Below are 15,169 nucleotides of genomic sequence, written 5' to 3' on the forward strand. Positions count from 1 at the left end.
TCCCTTCTCTCATATACCTCCCTACTGCATCCCTCGATCTCATCCTCTGTCTCCCCATCCCTTTCCTCCCCTCAACGTCACTTGCATACACTCTCCTCGTTAGTCTTTCACTCTTCATCCTCTCCACATGGCCATACCACTTCAGTGTGTTTCTCCTAGACCTTCCTATCACATCCACATCCACACCACAACGCTCCTTCTATTCCTTATTTGTCAGTCTGTCTCTCCATGTAACTCCACAGGCTCCTTTCAAGTAACTCATTTACACTCTCACTTTTGACCTGTGTCCTTCTAACAAGGTCCAAGCGTCGCTGCCATACATTAGAAGTGGTATCACAGTACCATCATACAGTGACTTTTTAACTTCCATGTTCACCTCCCTGTTTCTTATCACTGTTTTCAATGAATCAGCAACCTTTCTTCCCTGTTTTATCCTTTCAAGCGCTTCATCCTCTAAACTTCCATCATTATTCATCACATTACCCAAGTACTTCAATGCACATTTTACATTTCTTCACCATCCAGCCTCACTTTGCACTCAGTGGCTTCATTTCCCTCGAACACCAAAACTTTACTCTTCCCTACATTAACTTTTTGATTCAGTTTCTTACGCACTGTCCCAGACTCATTCAGCAAGCCTTGCAGTTCCCCTTCGTGTTCACTCAAGAATACAGTATCATCTGCAAATAACAGAACAGGAATTTTTCAAACGCTGCTCTCTCTCATTAGAGTCACTCCAACACCCACTGCACTACCTTATAGCACTTTTATAATTTCATTCTTACACAAACTGAACAATCCTGGAGACAAGACACATCCCTCTTTCAATCCAACATAGACATAGAAAAATTCTTTCACTTCATCATCCACGCATTGAAGCCTTAGCACCCTCATACATGCCCTTCATGGCATTCAGCAGCTTTCCATTTCTTTTAAATAATAGAACAACGAAAGAAAAACAAATGAGTAAAAAAAATAATCCATACGCCAGATTACTGGTGTCCTCCATTCATAAAATATCTGTAACAGTTGGACTTGAACAGCTGTAGGTTGAAGTTTGGAGGGAAACAACTCTGGAGAAGCGAGTTCCAGAGAGATGCAGTTTGGGAAATGAAAGAATTCTGACAGACAGAAGTTCCGCAATATGGCTGAGTAACGTTTCAGTCACGAGCGCTGCCAGATGCCCGTGTAGCACGAGGGATGGCATGGAGAGGTGACACAATGGACACAACTTCGTCTGAGCATTTGCCATAAAAATACCTGTAAAATAATGCAAGGGAGGCAACATTTCTCCTTACATGAAGGGGAGGTAGTTTATTTATAATTGCAGGGTTTATTTCCAGCAGCTTTGTTCTGAGTTTTGTCTAGTTGTTTTAATGCAACCTCTCCACATCCATTCCACAAGGGTGAGCAATATTCAAGCTGAAAGCACACATGACTCCTATAAATTATAGCTAACTGGTCGTCAGTGAACAAGTTGAGGCGGTTTTAGCATGTGATCTGACATGAGAGGTCCAGCTGAAGGCACTGTTAAGTGAAACACCGAGAATTTTAATACTTTTGGAGATCGGAATACTAGTAGCACTGACGGTAATATACGAATCTGGCAATATCTGTCTATTAGTCTATCTATCTATTGCCAGACGCCATAATCCCGTAAGGGGTGGCCATTTGACTCTGAGCTATTTGTTTTACAGGGAGGGGCACTAACCCTCCACCAACCGACTTGTAGACACGTAGGGAGCACGTATGGGTTGGTTACATGGATACCACCCGGCGTTGTAAATGGTTTCCTGGCTTAGAAAACCATCTGGCTTGTCACTCAATGTAAAGCCACCTGTAAAGGAAAGAAAAGCAATAAGAAGTGACAGGAAAGATGGAAGAAATAGGAAGAGAGGAGGACAGACACAAAAAAAGAATGATAAAGGCTAAGGAAGAAGTAGGCAGCACTATATCAAGTGAGTGGATTGTGTCTTTAGTTTTACTAGCATTAAATGAGACAAGTTGTTTTGTTCCCATTCACTGATCGTAGATAAGTCTTGGTTTATGGAGATGGCTTTACTAGTTAAGAGTTAAAGATATTAAACTTTGTAATTGGGTGTCTGAGTGTGAATGAACTATGAAGTGCTGCGTCATCTGCATATGAATGGATGGGATTGTGGGTGACAGATAAGAGTTCATTAATATGAACTGGGAACAGGTTTGGCACCAGAACTGATCCCTGTGGCATGCCGGCATTAACTGAATGGAAATTGGAATATACATCATCTACTTTTATTTTTCTATCCCTGAGATATGAGGAAAGCAGAGGAACAAAAGACGTTAGTCCATGGCAAGGGAGTTTGGACAGCAGGGAACGGTGCCATACTCTGCTGAAAACTTTAGAAGTGTCAAGGGCTACTGCATGAATTTCTCCGTGTAGGTCGATTGATTGATGAATGGGATGAGTTAGGAGATTGAGTATGTCAATGGTGGATCTTTTGTGGCGAAAACCATATTGTCTGTCATTAATTAAGTTGTTCGATGGATTAATGATGTTTAACTATGTGCTTATTAATTAAAATTTCAAATATTTTAACAAGAGAAGATGTGACAGCTATTGGTCTGTAATTAGAGGGGTCAGAGGAACTTCCTTTCTTTGGAATTGGGTGGATATTGGATTCTTTCCATGAATTAGGGAATGAAGAAGTACGTATGCATAGTCTGAATTATTTAGCTAGAACAGAGGAAAGTTCAGGGGAACACTTTTCCAAAACAATTAAAGGAATTCCATCTGGTCCTGGAGCTTTGTTGGTAGGTAAGTTGTCTAGGATGGATTTTCCGTGTCTTGTCTGAATTATAAGTGGAACAATTTTGGGTGAGTCAAGTTCTAGTACTGGGACTCTCTGGCTGACTTCCTCTGTGGTAGAAATTCTAGCAAATATACTGGCAAAGATATCTGTTTTCCCACGTGGGTCATTTATAATGTTCCCATCTGAAGATTTTAGTGGGGGAATGGATGATGTCTTGTTGAAGTTATTATGGAAAGAGCTGAGAGTTGAACAGAATATTCTATTGTCATTAGGGTTGTTAAGTAGTTTTGATGCTTGATTTTGAAGAAAGTTTGATTTAACTAGATTTATTACAGTTTTTGGATGGTTTCTAGTAATTTTAAATTGAGAGTGTTTCAGATGTTTTTTTTAATTTTAAGTAAGAGTTATATGCTAATGACTTTTGGGCTGTTGCTCTGGCACAGTTGCTATCAAACCATTTTGGAGAACTTGATCTTTTAGTGAACTGTTGACTTGGTATGAATAAATCCATACCAGCTAGTATTAAGTCGCTAATGTGGGACTGGGTAGAAATGACATCACTAGAGAAGAAAGACTGCCATGGAATGTCAGCAAGATAATTTCTAAATCCATTCCAGTTTGCCCTATCAAAGTGCCATCAGGTCACCCTGACAGGTTCAGAATGGGGAGGTTTGGGGGGGCTAACTAATGAGGTTTTGATGAGATTGTGGTCAGAGGATCCAAGTGGTGGCAGTACATCCATCCTGTATTGATCTATATTACAGTATTTTTTCAGGAATAGATCCATGAGATGGGCATTGTGGTCAGGGTTGGTTGCCTTACCTGCTGCTTGAGATTAAACGATTCTGCAAACAGCTCGCACTCTAGACCAGCATCTTCAGTCCTGGCAGAATGCAATAACCATTCAACATTATGTACGTTATAATCACCCAAAATGGCAATAGACTACACAGATATTTTTGGTAATATTTAGAGAATTTAGCTTATACAATGAGTAATCAAAACTGAATGAAGTGAAGATTAAAACTGTGTCAACTGCATACTGAGATTTGATATAACAACAGGTGCCGACCTTGTTATGGAACTTTGTGAGATGGTAACCAGGAAAACTAAATGGGGATATTTCTGTAGAGGGTGAGATTTGTGGTTGTGTGAAGAACAGGACCAGAGGGAATATGGACTGTAGGAAAAAATGAACTAAATTTAGGTTGGTGCTAAGGCAACAGCAATTGGTAAAATATAAGGCTGCACCTTCACTTCTCCGCTGACGAGCTTGACTGGAAATTGCAACAGTCGCAGCCAGCACAGTCGCTTGATGGAGACCGGGAGGACACTGTGCCGCCAGCCCTACCTTGCCGGTGGTGATAGTAATACTGCAGTGGCCATTGCTAAAGGGAGTGGGAATAGAAGGTGTGACAGTTGAAGGTAGAGGTAATAAGAGAGTAAGCTGGCCTACTCTCTGTGTAAATGAGAGCACTGAAAATGTTCAGCAAAGGGAGATGTTCAGGATCAAGTCCTGACGGCTGGTGAAGCGAGAGCTCCAGCTCTCCCTATCACCAGCTCGCCATCTACCTCAGGAGTACTGCCCTGTTCGACTGGTGCTACAGTCTACTCCTCATTTACTCCATATATTCTTAATATTTTCAACATTTCTTGTCTATCACACACCAACATGTCATAAAAACACGTCTGGTAGTACCATCACATCGTTCTTGAACAAGACAGCCTTGATGCATTTTAGTAAAGAAAAGAATCAGTATTCCAAGTCTCATACCTCCTATGCCTCACAGATTCTTCCATAGTTCGAACCATTAATAATCATATCCTTTAAGCAACAGATCCTCAAAAAATATCCTAAACATCGCATCATACTCACTTTACATATAATTGTTAAGGGACTACCTCGTCTAATTACAGAGACTGATTGTTCATTACATGCTCTCCCTTTCCATCAGCTTTTCCCTTAGTAATAGCATTAAAAGCATCCTTTAACTTACAAAATTTAAAAGTTAATACGTTTTCTTGTGTGTGCTGCGGTGTTGTTTCTCATTGTTTCCTGTCTGTTTTGACTAATTAAGGATATTACTGGGATAATGATAGAGGGAATGGTGGGGTATGGACAATGTATTTTAGATGTGGTTGTGTTACTGTGGTAGTATAGATTCATAGTTCTACCCTGAAACACCATCTGTACTCCAGCTAACATGATTTTATTCACTTAGCATCCCTTCTGGTGTTTATTATATATTACTGTGAAGGCAAGTTATGATTTTAAACAACAAATATAACTATCATTTTTCCGTGTCTCTCTCTTCTCCCGTCCATATACTCTTATTCTCATTTATTCTTCAAAATGAGACAAACAGACAGTCGAATGTACCTGTTACCCGACTGTTTAACTTACAACGGATTTTATTTCTATGATGGAGGAAAAACAGTTTGCAGTTTGCTTACCGTGACTGAAGATGATATTTTTACTTTATTTTACCAATTATAGGTGAAAAGGAGGACACTTTCAAGCTGATTTATTTCTTTGTTTAATAATTATTTTCATCCTTACCAAGAGTGCTTCCTGCTTGCTTTCCTTTGATATATAAACATGGCTTGAAGACTGACTCGTGTAAATACTACCAAAGTCTAACATTCCGTATACCCGCTTTACATTGTCCTGTGGTTGTCTCCTCTCTTTGTGATACTATTACCTCCAACCCTACCCCTCCCAGCCGCCCCACTCCACCACACCCATCACCTTCCTACCGCCCCCTCACCCTACCACACCTCACAAATGACTCAATGGCAACAGTCGAAGAGAAAAAAATAATGAAAATCCTATTGGCACGACAACAATGGTGTATTCAAATGCAATTTACTTCAGTTAACCAAATGGTACTCTGCTTTTGTGCCAGATGAGGCCGGTGAGGTGGCTTTGTGATTGGCTGAGAGAAAGAGAGAGAGAGAGAGAGATGAATACCCTGAACTAGACCTTGAGCAATCATATAACCCCGCTACGTGGCGGGAGAGCGCTACCCCTCCCAGCAGGGCAGTTACCTGAGCGGGGCGCGAACTCTCGACCTTTAAGTCTTGAGTCAGGCCCTCTATCAATGAGCCCCCCTGCCCCTCAGAAAGACAGACAGACAGACAGACAGAGATTCCATAACTTCTCCTGTGGTAGGCTACTGTGGGTCCACCCTTGTTCGTACATTTATCATTTTTCTAATCAATCTGTTCATACTTCCCATCATGGTATCCTAATCATCATTTAATATTCTTATACCTTCCTTCACACTCACCTCTGCCATTCTCACTCTCCCTCTTTCCCACCCTCACCCCTGCCACTCCAACCAACCCTCACCCTCACTATTACCCTTACCCACACCCTCACCGTTATCCACACTTCCATCCTTACCGTCACCCTCACCCTACTTGTACCACGGAATTAGTTACTTTTCTGTTGGTTTACTCTGCCCTGAATGTGAACCAAAAGTAGATTTCCATCCCTCATGTGTGTGTGTGTGTGTGTGTGTGTGTGTGTGTGTGTGTGTGTGTGTGTGTGTGTGTGTGTGTGCCAGATTACAGAAAACTGTGTGACTCACGATAAAACAAATCTGACAAAGTTTTTAATCCAAGGATTAACTGGTAAAATTTTGCCGGATTAGCCACAAGGGATTATCGCTGTCGTCAGAATAATAAGTCAATCCCACTGTAATTTAGCTGACGTTTTTTGGCTTTTTTTTTAATTATATAACCTTTAAGCGCCTTGTGATGTAGTGATTCAAGGCAGCAGGTGCGGCCACGGCCTCACCTGTAACACGTAGGTTCATAGAGGCAACACAAGGTTTCTTAGTCATTTTACGCCACCAGGGACTTAGGCTTGTCATATACCCATAAATGTTGTTAATAATGGAATAACCTATGACTGTTCTTTACATAGTCTGTCCAACATAAATTATAACAGAATGGCGATCTGTTTTACTGACAGCACACACACAAAAAAATGAAAATGATTAAGTTAGAACTGAAGTTAAAGAGGAAGAAAAACAAATTTAAAAAATCCATAAATCAGAGTACTGCTGTTCTCCATTAATTAAAGAGGAAAAAAAAATCTGTAACAGTTGGCATTGAACTGCTGTAGGTTGAACTTTGTTGAAATGAACAAAACATACTGAAAAGAAGCCAAACGACGTGAAAAGGACAGAGAAGAAAGTATGAGTGAAAATGAATATGAGGACAAATCTAGGTACAGTGAAGATAAAGCACTTGGTTAACAAAGGGAATATATATATATATATATATATATATATATATATATATATATATATATATATATATATATATATATATATATATATATATATATATCAGCCGTGGCTCAGTGGGTTAGAGCGCTCAGTTCTGACCGAAGGGTCGGAGGATTGAATCCACCCAAGGGTCATTGGTAGACATCAGGAAGGGCATCCAGTCATAAAATGCTACACGCTCCAAACCAAAGTCCTCTACCCAGGGGCAACGCCATAGCCCTTATCCAAAAAGGGGTACCTGGCGTAAAACTCTCTCTCTCTCTCTCTCTCTCTCTCTCTCTCTCTCTCTCTCTATATATATATATATATATATATATATATACAGTGAAAATGAATATGAGGACAAATCTAGGTACAGTGAAGATAAAGTACTTGATTAATAAAGGGAATATATATATATATATATATATATATATATATATATATATATATATATATATATATATATATATATATATATATATATATATTATTACCGTACCAATTTCTTTCACGCCTTCCTTCTTAACAAGACAAACATCTTTCCTTATTTCCTTCTTTCCTTTCTCACCTCCTTCTCAATCTTTCTTCATAACAACTGACACTTTTACCCACCTTTAAATACTTAATCCATGTCTTCTTTCCCTCACCTCTTCTTTCTTGTGGCCTTCCTTTTATTTGCCCTTGTTTTCTCTCCATTTTCCTTTCTTCCTTGATTTCTTTTTCCTTCTTTCCTATTTCTGTTCTTCCTCTTCCTTCCTTTCACCTCTTCCTCCCTACAAATCTGCCCCACCCACCTTCTCCTCGCCCCCTCCCACACCTACTGTAATGGCGGCGTTTATCACAAACTTGTCATAATTTCCGCGTTGGTGGAATTACACAGGCTTTCCGATATACCCCATATAGACTTGGAATATAAAAGGTAACTTATATTAGTGGAATACTTCCCTTGCTCCCCTTCTGATGATGAAAAATAGGGGCAGAAATACGTGGAGGGAAAGGGTACGCGTAAGGGAAGGACAGGAGACAGGGAGGAGATAAGAAGGACAGGGGGAGGACGAGGGAGAAATTGAAGTGTGAAATGATGAGTGGAGGGGTGGGAGGCATAACGGAGAAGGAAGGAAAAGAGTGAGGCAAGGAAGGTTTGTGAGGCAGGAAAAGAGTGTGGCAGGTATGGTGTGTGAGACAGGAAAACTGTTGACAGGCGGAAAGTGGTGAGGGAGGAGGAACAGACTTAGCAGGTGCAGAGTGGTTAGAGATGGAGGACGTGAAGCAAGGAAGAGACTGTGTGATAAGCAAACAGGAGAAACAGGTAAAGAGTGTGTGAGGCAGGATAGAACAGGCGATAAGAAAAGGGAAGGAGGAAGTAACTATAAGGTATAAACGAAGAAGCACAAGAAAAAGCGTGGAATCTAGAGAATGGATGGAGAGTCAGGTAAAACTAGCAACAGGAAAAATACCCCCTTTCTCCCCTCAAAATGAAAAATGTAGACAATACAATCTCGAAACAAGGCAAACAAGCACTTATACTTTTTTCAAACATGCCACCAGAGGAATACACACATACATATCTACCCTTGGTCAGCTTATGAAAAAATAAAAAAGTACGATAAATCATAAAAGGGACGGCAACGAAGGGAAGCATAGAGGGAGTAAAAGGACAAATGGTCAGGAAAAGGAAAACGACAGCGTAAAGCTGATGTATGGCTGGGGAAAGTTGTATTTCTACGGCCATAAGGGGATGGACACGAATATAGGGAAGCAGGTGCTTGTGTGTGTGTGTGTGTGTGTGTGTGTGTGTGTGTGTGTGTGTGTGTGTGTGTGTGTGTGTGTGTGTGTGTGTGTGTGTGTGTGTGTGTGTGTAATACCACAGCAATTTGTACGATAATAATAATAATAATAATAATAATAATAATAATAATAATAACAACAACAACAACAACAACAACAACAACAACAATAATAATAATAATAATAATAATAATAATGGTAATCATCATCATCATCATCATCATCATCATAATGATGATGATAATAATAATAATAATAATATTAATAATGATAATAATAATAACAATGATAATAACAATAATGACAACAACAGCAACAACAACAATAATAATAATAATAATAATAATAGTAATAATTAAAACAATCCATCCATCCATCTGTCGACTAACTCAACATCACAATGGTTGGCGATTAGATAGGCCTGCCACACCAGTGAAGGATATTGCACTACTCACCTGTCCGTGACGTCTGTGAAGGTGGCGGTGGTGGCTTTGACTGAGGTGAATAGGTGCCTGACTGAATTATGCCCTGAAAACAAGATGATAAATGACGCTTGTTTTGAGGTAAATATGATTAAAATTTATGGCTGATAGTGATGCTGGGACACACACACACACACACACACACACAAGCAATCAACTTACTGTCAAGTCAAGACCTGGGACTGGCATTTGTTCTCCCGTGGCATGATGTAGGCTGCTGCTGCTGATGATGATGATGATGATGCTGATGATGATGATGATCATGATCATGACGGTGAGGCTTACAGTGACCAGTATTGTTATGTTTGTATATGATAAAAATAAAACATCATCATCATCATCATCATCATCATCATCATCAGAGCTATTCCATTATTATTATTATTCAATTTTCTACAAGTAAATGAGGCACTGGAAATATAGAACATATACTGTCCAGAGAAATGGGTCATACATATTTATTCATTATTCAGACCTTTCAACATTTCGGGTCCACCCCACATGCATATGTCGTGTTTCACACTATTTGCTTAATCTGACTGAGATGCTCCCACAACACTGTCTATCTACTTGTATCACGCTTTGTATCTACCTGCCTCTTTCCTACATTACCTAATAAACAGAGAACACAGTCATATCTCTTAACCCTCATTTTTTAGAGGGTTACTCATACAGATATTATATTCTTGATACATTCGGGCAAATTTAATCAGTTAACCCGCCCCGTCCCGACGACGTATGGGTACGTCACCACGATTTGCATTTGCCAGTCCCGGCGACGTACCAGTACGTCGTGCAATTGCAAAGTACCTAATTTGCACAATTTTCAATTTTCGCACGTGATTTTTCGTATGTATACACGGGACACCTTCCTCTATTCCTGTACAAGATACCAAGCAGGGACAATGCCTTACACTGCATAACCTCCCCCCTCCCCCCCTCATGCCATTGTCTTGGCAAAGGACCTGTTACCAGTGACCTGGCTAGTAAAGTTATTCAGGGCCAGAGTGATTCCCCAATCGATGACAATGTGGAGGACAATGTTTACATAGCATTAGAAGAAGAAACAGCCAGAAATAATGATCAGGTAGTGTGGCAAAAATAGGTCAGGTATGGTGATTAGTTAGTGAGTGAAACAATGCTTATAATGCCTTTATTACTGCTTGAAAACCAATATACTGTCATACTACATATACATTCGTATCAAGTAAATAAATAAATACCGTTTATGAGTGGATAAAATAGTTACCCTCCCATAGAACTCGTTTTCTTTGCTGCCAGCATGTTAGAAAACCCACTCAGGTAAGGAGGAACTCCTACCTGGAATGGGCACTTTAAACCTCAGGTGAGCGATTTCTCTATGAATTTTCGATGTTTCTCACCAAAAGCGAAGGTTTTAGCCAAAAAAAAAAAAATCGAAAATACCTCGGGACTGGGGGATGTCGGAGGTGCGGAAAACCTCGGGACGTGACGGGTTAAGAGAAAACTCTACAAAGGTGAAAAAGGACAGAGCAAAGTAATGCTTCGGATGTGACAAAGAAATAACCTATAGTATTTCTAAAATTCTGCCTGCACCAAGCCCCCGCACTATGAAAACTGTGGGGCTTCGAAATTCTTCCTCCTGACACTCGTGGATAGACGGTGGGTAAGCCAGAGGCAATGTGAGAGAGAGAGAGAATGTGAGAAAGAAGATGTATGAGCATCGGGAAAATGTGAATAAAAAAATATGAGTGATGCAAATGTGAGAAAATCTGTGAGTACGGGAGAAATGTCAGCGAGGAGAACATGTAAAAGAAGCTGATAAATGATGACAAGTGAGACTAATTGAAAATAATAGTGAGAAAATGTGACCAAAAATGTGATACAAAACGTATGAAGTGAAACTGAGGGTTAAAAACCCGTAACAAAAGACAATGTGAGAAGCAGAGGCAAAAATGAAGACTAAAAATAATGTGTTGTTCCCTTCCCTTCAGCCAGCTTTTGCATTCTTTCATTTTTGGACACTCACATGAGGAATGATAACATTATCTAGTTATCTGTACGTCTGTCTTGCTATCTCTTTGTCTGCAGCTGGTCGCTTGTCTGTCAGTGTTTTACCTGTCTGTCTGCCTATCTGTTTGTTATCGTATAGGTCCTTCTGTGTACCTGTTTGTCTGAAGTTTTCTTCGTCTGTTTGTCTGTATGTCATCAACTATTTCCTGTTTGCATTTCTGTGCCTATTTCTCCCACTTTCTTTCTGGTTGAGCGAAACTTGTTTGCTATTTGAACCAGGAAGCAAACACAAGGCTCAGTGGGCTCGTCTGGACAGCTACATACAAAAACAATACCAGACATCGCAATGCAAGTACACAAATAATTACAAATATGTACAGCTTTTCAAGGCGAATTATATGTTACGAATTACCTGAGTGAAAAATAAAATCTGAAGTTCGTCTCTGGTCCAAGTCTACCTTGTTATTTATAATGGGGTTTACGAGTGATACACCTTTTATATGAGGCGTACACAGTAAAAATGCTACTGGTTGTGTTGGTAACTGTGATAAACCAGGCACACCTCACACTGGCCTGGTGGATCACGGCTGAGTAGGTCCAGGTGTTGGGTTACTGCTGCTTCCCTCGGCTGTACTACTGCCACAAACATTTAATGACATGAAATTCTCATTGTCATTGCTATGCAGTACCTTCTTTATCTGGCTTTTTAACGGGGCTGATTCAGTCCCACAATAACATTTTTACCCTCCGATATATAAATACATGATTTGCCTTTATTCGTCGCTCAGATACATGTTTCATTTCTTTCCCTTGTATCCTTTTCACTTATCTTGTTGATCAAAATTTCCAGACAATGAAACATAAACATCCTTCGAGCCCAGTTTCATAAAGTTATGGGTAAAAGACACTTCTTTCATAACACTGTATAATAAAAAATAATAATAAAATAAGGAAAAAGGTTACATTAATACAATATAAACCCATTCATGACAACTCTAGTCATCAGTATCAATATATATATATATATATATATATATATATATATATATATATATATATATATATATATATATATAAACCCACTCCTGACAACTCTAGTCATCAGTAACAATGATACCTTGTAAATACCCCCAGCTCTAGTCATCAATAACAATGATATCTTGTGTGTGTGTGTATATATATATATATATATATATATATATATATATATATATATATATATATATATATATATATATATATATATATATATATATCATCAGCCGTTTGAGTGTCCACTGCAGGACCGGCCTATCCCGACCGAAGTGGGGACGATACAGTCAATGTATCTCTACCAAGTGGCTAGGCTGTCTGGTAGAGATTGTATATAGGGTAAGAAGTGCTTGTAAGTGTAATTAGTTGTGTTGGAATGGCTTTGGATGTGTGAGCAGTCTGTGAACCAAGTGTAATCCCCGCGCAAGCCGACTGGGTGCAAACATACTTTACAGTATGCGACACTGGCTCAACCACAGCACCCCTTGTGTCCGCCAATGCAGTACGTGGCCTGAACAACGCTCCCAAAGTTAATTACCATGGCTGGGCGCGAACCCTCGTTCTTCAGTGTACGAAAATGCACACTTTACCACTGTACCACAGAGGCTCCACACACACACACACACACACACACACACACATATATATATATATATATATATATATATATATATATATATATATATATATATATATATATATATATATATCAGTATATATATATATATATATATATATATATATATATATATATATATATATATATATATATATATATATATATATATATATATATATATATATATATATATATATATGTATATATATATATATATATATATATATATAAAATGCAAGGAAGAAGGACCCAAAGGCCAGGAGCCCACAAACCATTCCTTCCAAGGAAAAAAAAAACAATATGAAAGAGAGCCAAATTTAAGATCCTCCCATTTCGAGATGCCTGGACACACTGCATTTGAAATACTGGAGACCATAGGAACTAGGAATTATGGACAGAGGAAGACAGTTCCAACGCTGACCTGTTGCATAAATGAAAGACTGGAAGTAACGGTTCACTCTTGCATTAGAAAGTTGGACAGAAAAGAGATGAATGTTTGTTACCAGACGAGTGTTACGCGCCCGTCGTAGAGGTGGAGGGATGCAAGCAGAGAGTTCAGAGAAGCAGTAACTATGGAAATAGCAATAGAAAAAAGATAAAGATGCAACAGTGCAGCGAAGAGACAGGGTTTGAAGGAAACCTGTAAGAGGAGGAGAAATAATGAGGCAAAAAGCCTTAGACTCCACCCTACTGAGAAGAGCTGTATGTGGAAAGCCTCCCCTCGCATGAGAGTTGTACTTTACAAAGGGGCAAATAAAACCCGTGTATATAGTCAACAACTGTGCAGGGGTAAAGAAGGATCGGAGTCGGCTTAGCACACCTGATCTCTTGGAAGCAGATTTTACCAGAGATGTAATATGATCTTTCCAAGATATCTCCCGAGAAAATGAAACCCCAAGTAAGTGTAAGGATGATGCAGTACTGAGTTGGATATTGTTAATCATTAGTGGGTACTCCTGTGGAAGATTTTGTCGGGTTGATAGGTGTAAGAACTAAGTCTTCGAGGCACTAAAAACAAGATTTCTTTTACTCCATTCAGAGATACGAAACAAGTCAGACATTAGGTGTGCCATAACCTCATCCCTTGTTTGTTGAAATACCTGCTGATATGGACGTTGTGAGAACCGAATGGAAAGGTGGAAAGTGTAATCATCAGCGTATGAGTGGATAGGATTAGATGTCCAGCACAGAAGATCATTGATGAATAAAAGGAAGAGAATTGATGATAGGACAGAGCCCTGAAGAACACCACTATTGATAGGTCTAGGAGAAGAACCATGACTGTCTACAACAGGAGCTATAGAACAAACAGAAAGGAAGCTATGGATGAAGGCACAGATAGAAGGATAGAAACCGTAAGGGGGTAGTTCGGAAATTAAAGATTTATGCCAGACTAGATCGAAAGCCTTTGAGATATCAAGTGCAATGGCAAAGCTTTCGCCAAAGTCCCGAAAGAAAGATGATCAGGAGTCTGAAAGGTAGGTGAGAAGATCATCAGTGAAGCGTCTCAGCCGGAACCCATACTGTTGATTAGAAAGAAGTTGTCTTAGAAAAGACGCTTTAAAATTTTTCCGTTAACAATAGACTCGAAAACTTTTGAGACACAGGATGTTAAAGCAATTGGGTGATAGTTAGAGGGTTTTGAATGGAACTGACTGAATGAGAATATATTTCCAGCAAGAAGGAAAAGGTACAAGTTGATGGACAAAGGCGAAAGAATTTACCTAGGCAGGGTGTCAGCACAGAAGCACAGTTCTTGAGAACAACAGGAGGGACCCCATGAGACCCACATGCTTTGGTAGTATTGAGGCCAGTGATGGCAGAAAATACATCAGTTGAAGAAATTTTAATGTCAGCCATGAGGAAGTCAGAGGGGGGGAAGTGATGAAAGAATAGAATTGGAATCGTCTAAGGTGGAATTGGAAGAGAAAGTCTGAGCGAAGAGATCTGCTTTATCAGTAGAAGAAATAGTTACAGAGCTATCAGAGTAGAAAAGAGGAGGGAAGGATGATGAGGTAAAGTTGTCATAAAGGTTTTTTGGCAAGGTGCCAAAAGGAGGGGGAAGAATTCGAGTTGGAGAATTGAAAGAATGTAGTACGGATGATATTAATTTTAGCAGACCGAAGAACAGACCTACCACGATTCCAGGCAGAAACAAAAAAGATGTGATTCAGCGGTGGGTTG

The sequence above is a fragment of the Coenobita brevimanus genome, chromosome 17 (genome assembly GCF_032717465.1).
Source record: "Coenobita brevimanus isolate Jiangsu-jjx chromosome 17, ASM3271746v2, whole genome shotgun sequence".
Lineage (NCBI taxonomy): Eukaryota > Metazoa > Arthropoda > Malacostraca > Decapoda > Coenobitidae > Coenobita > Coenobita brevimanus.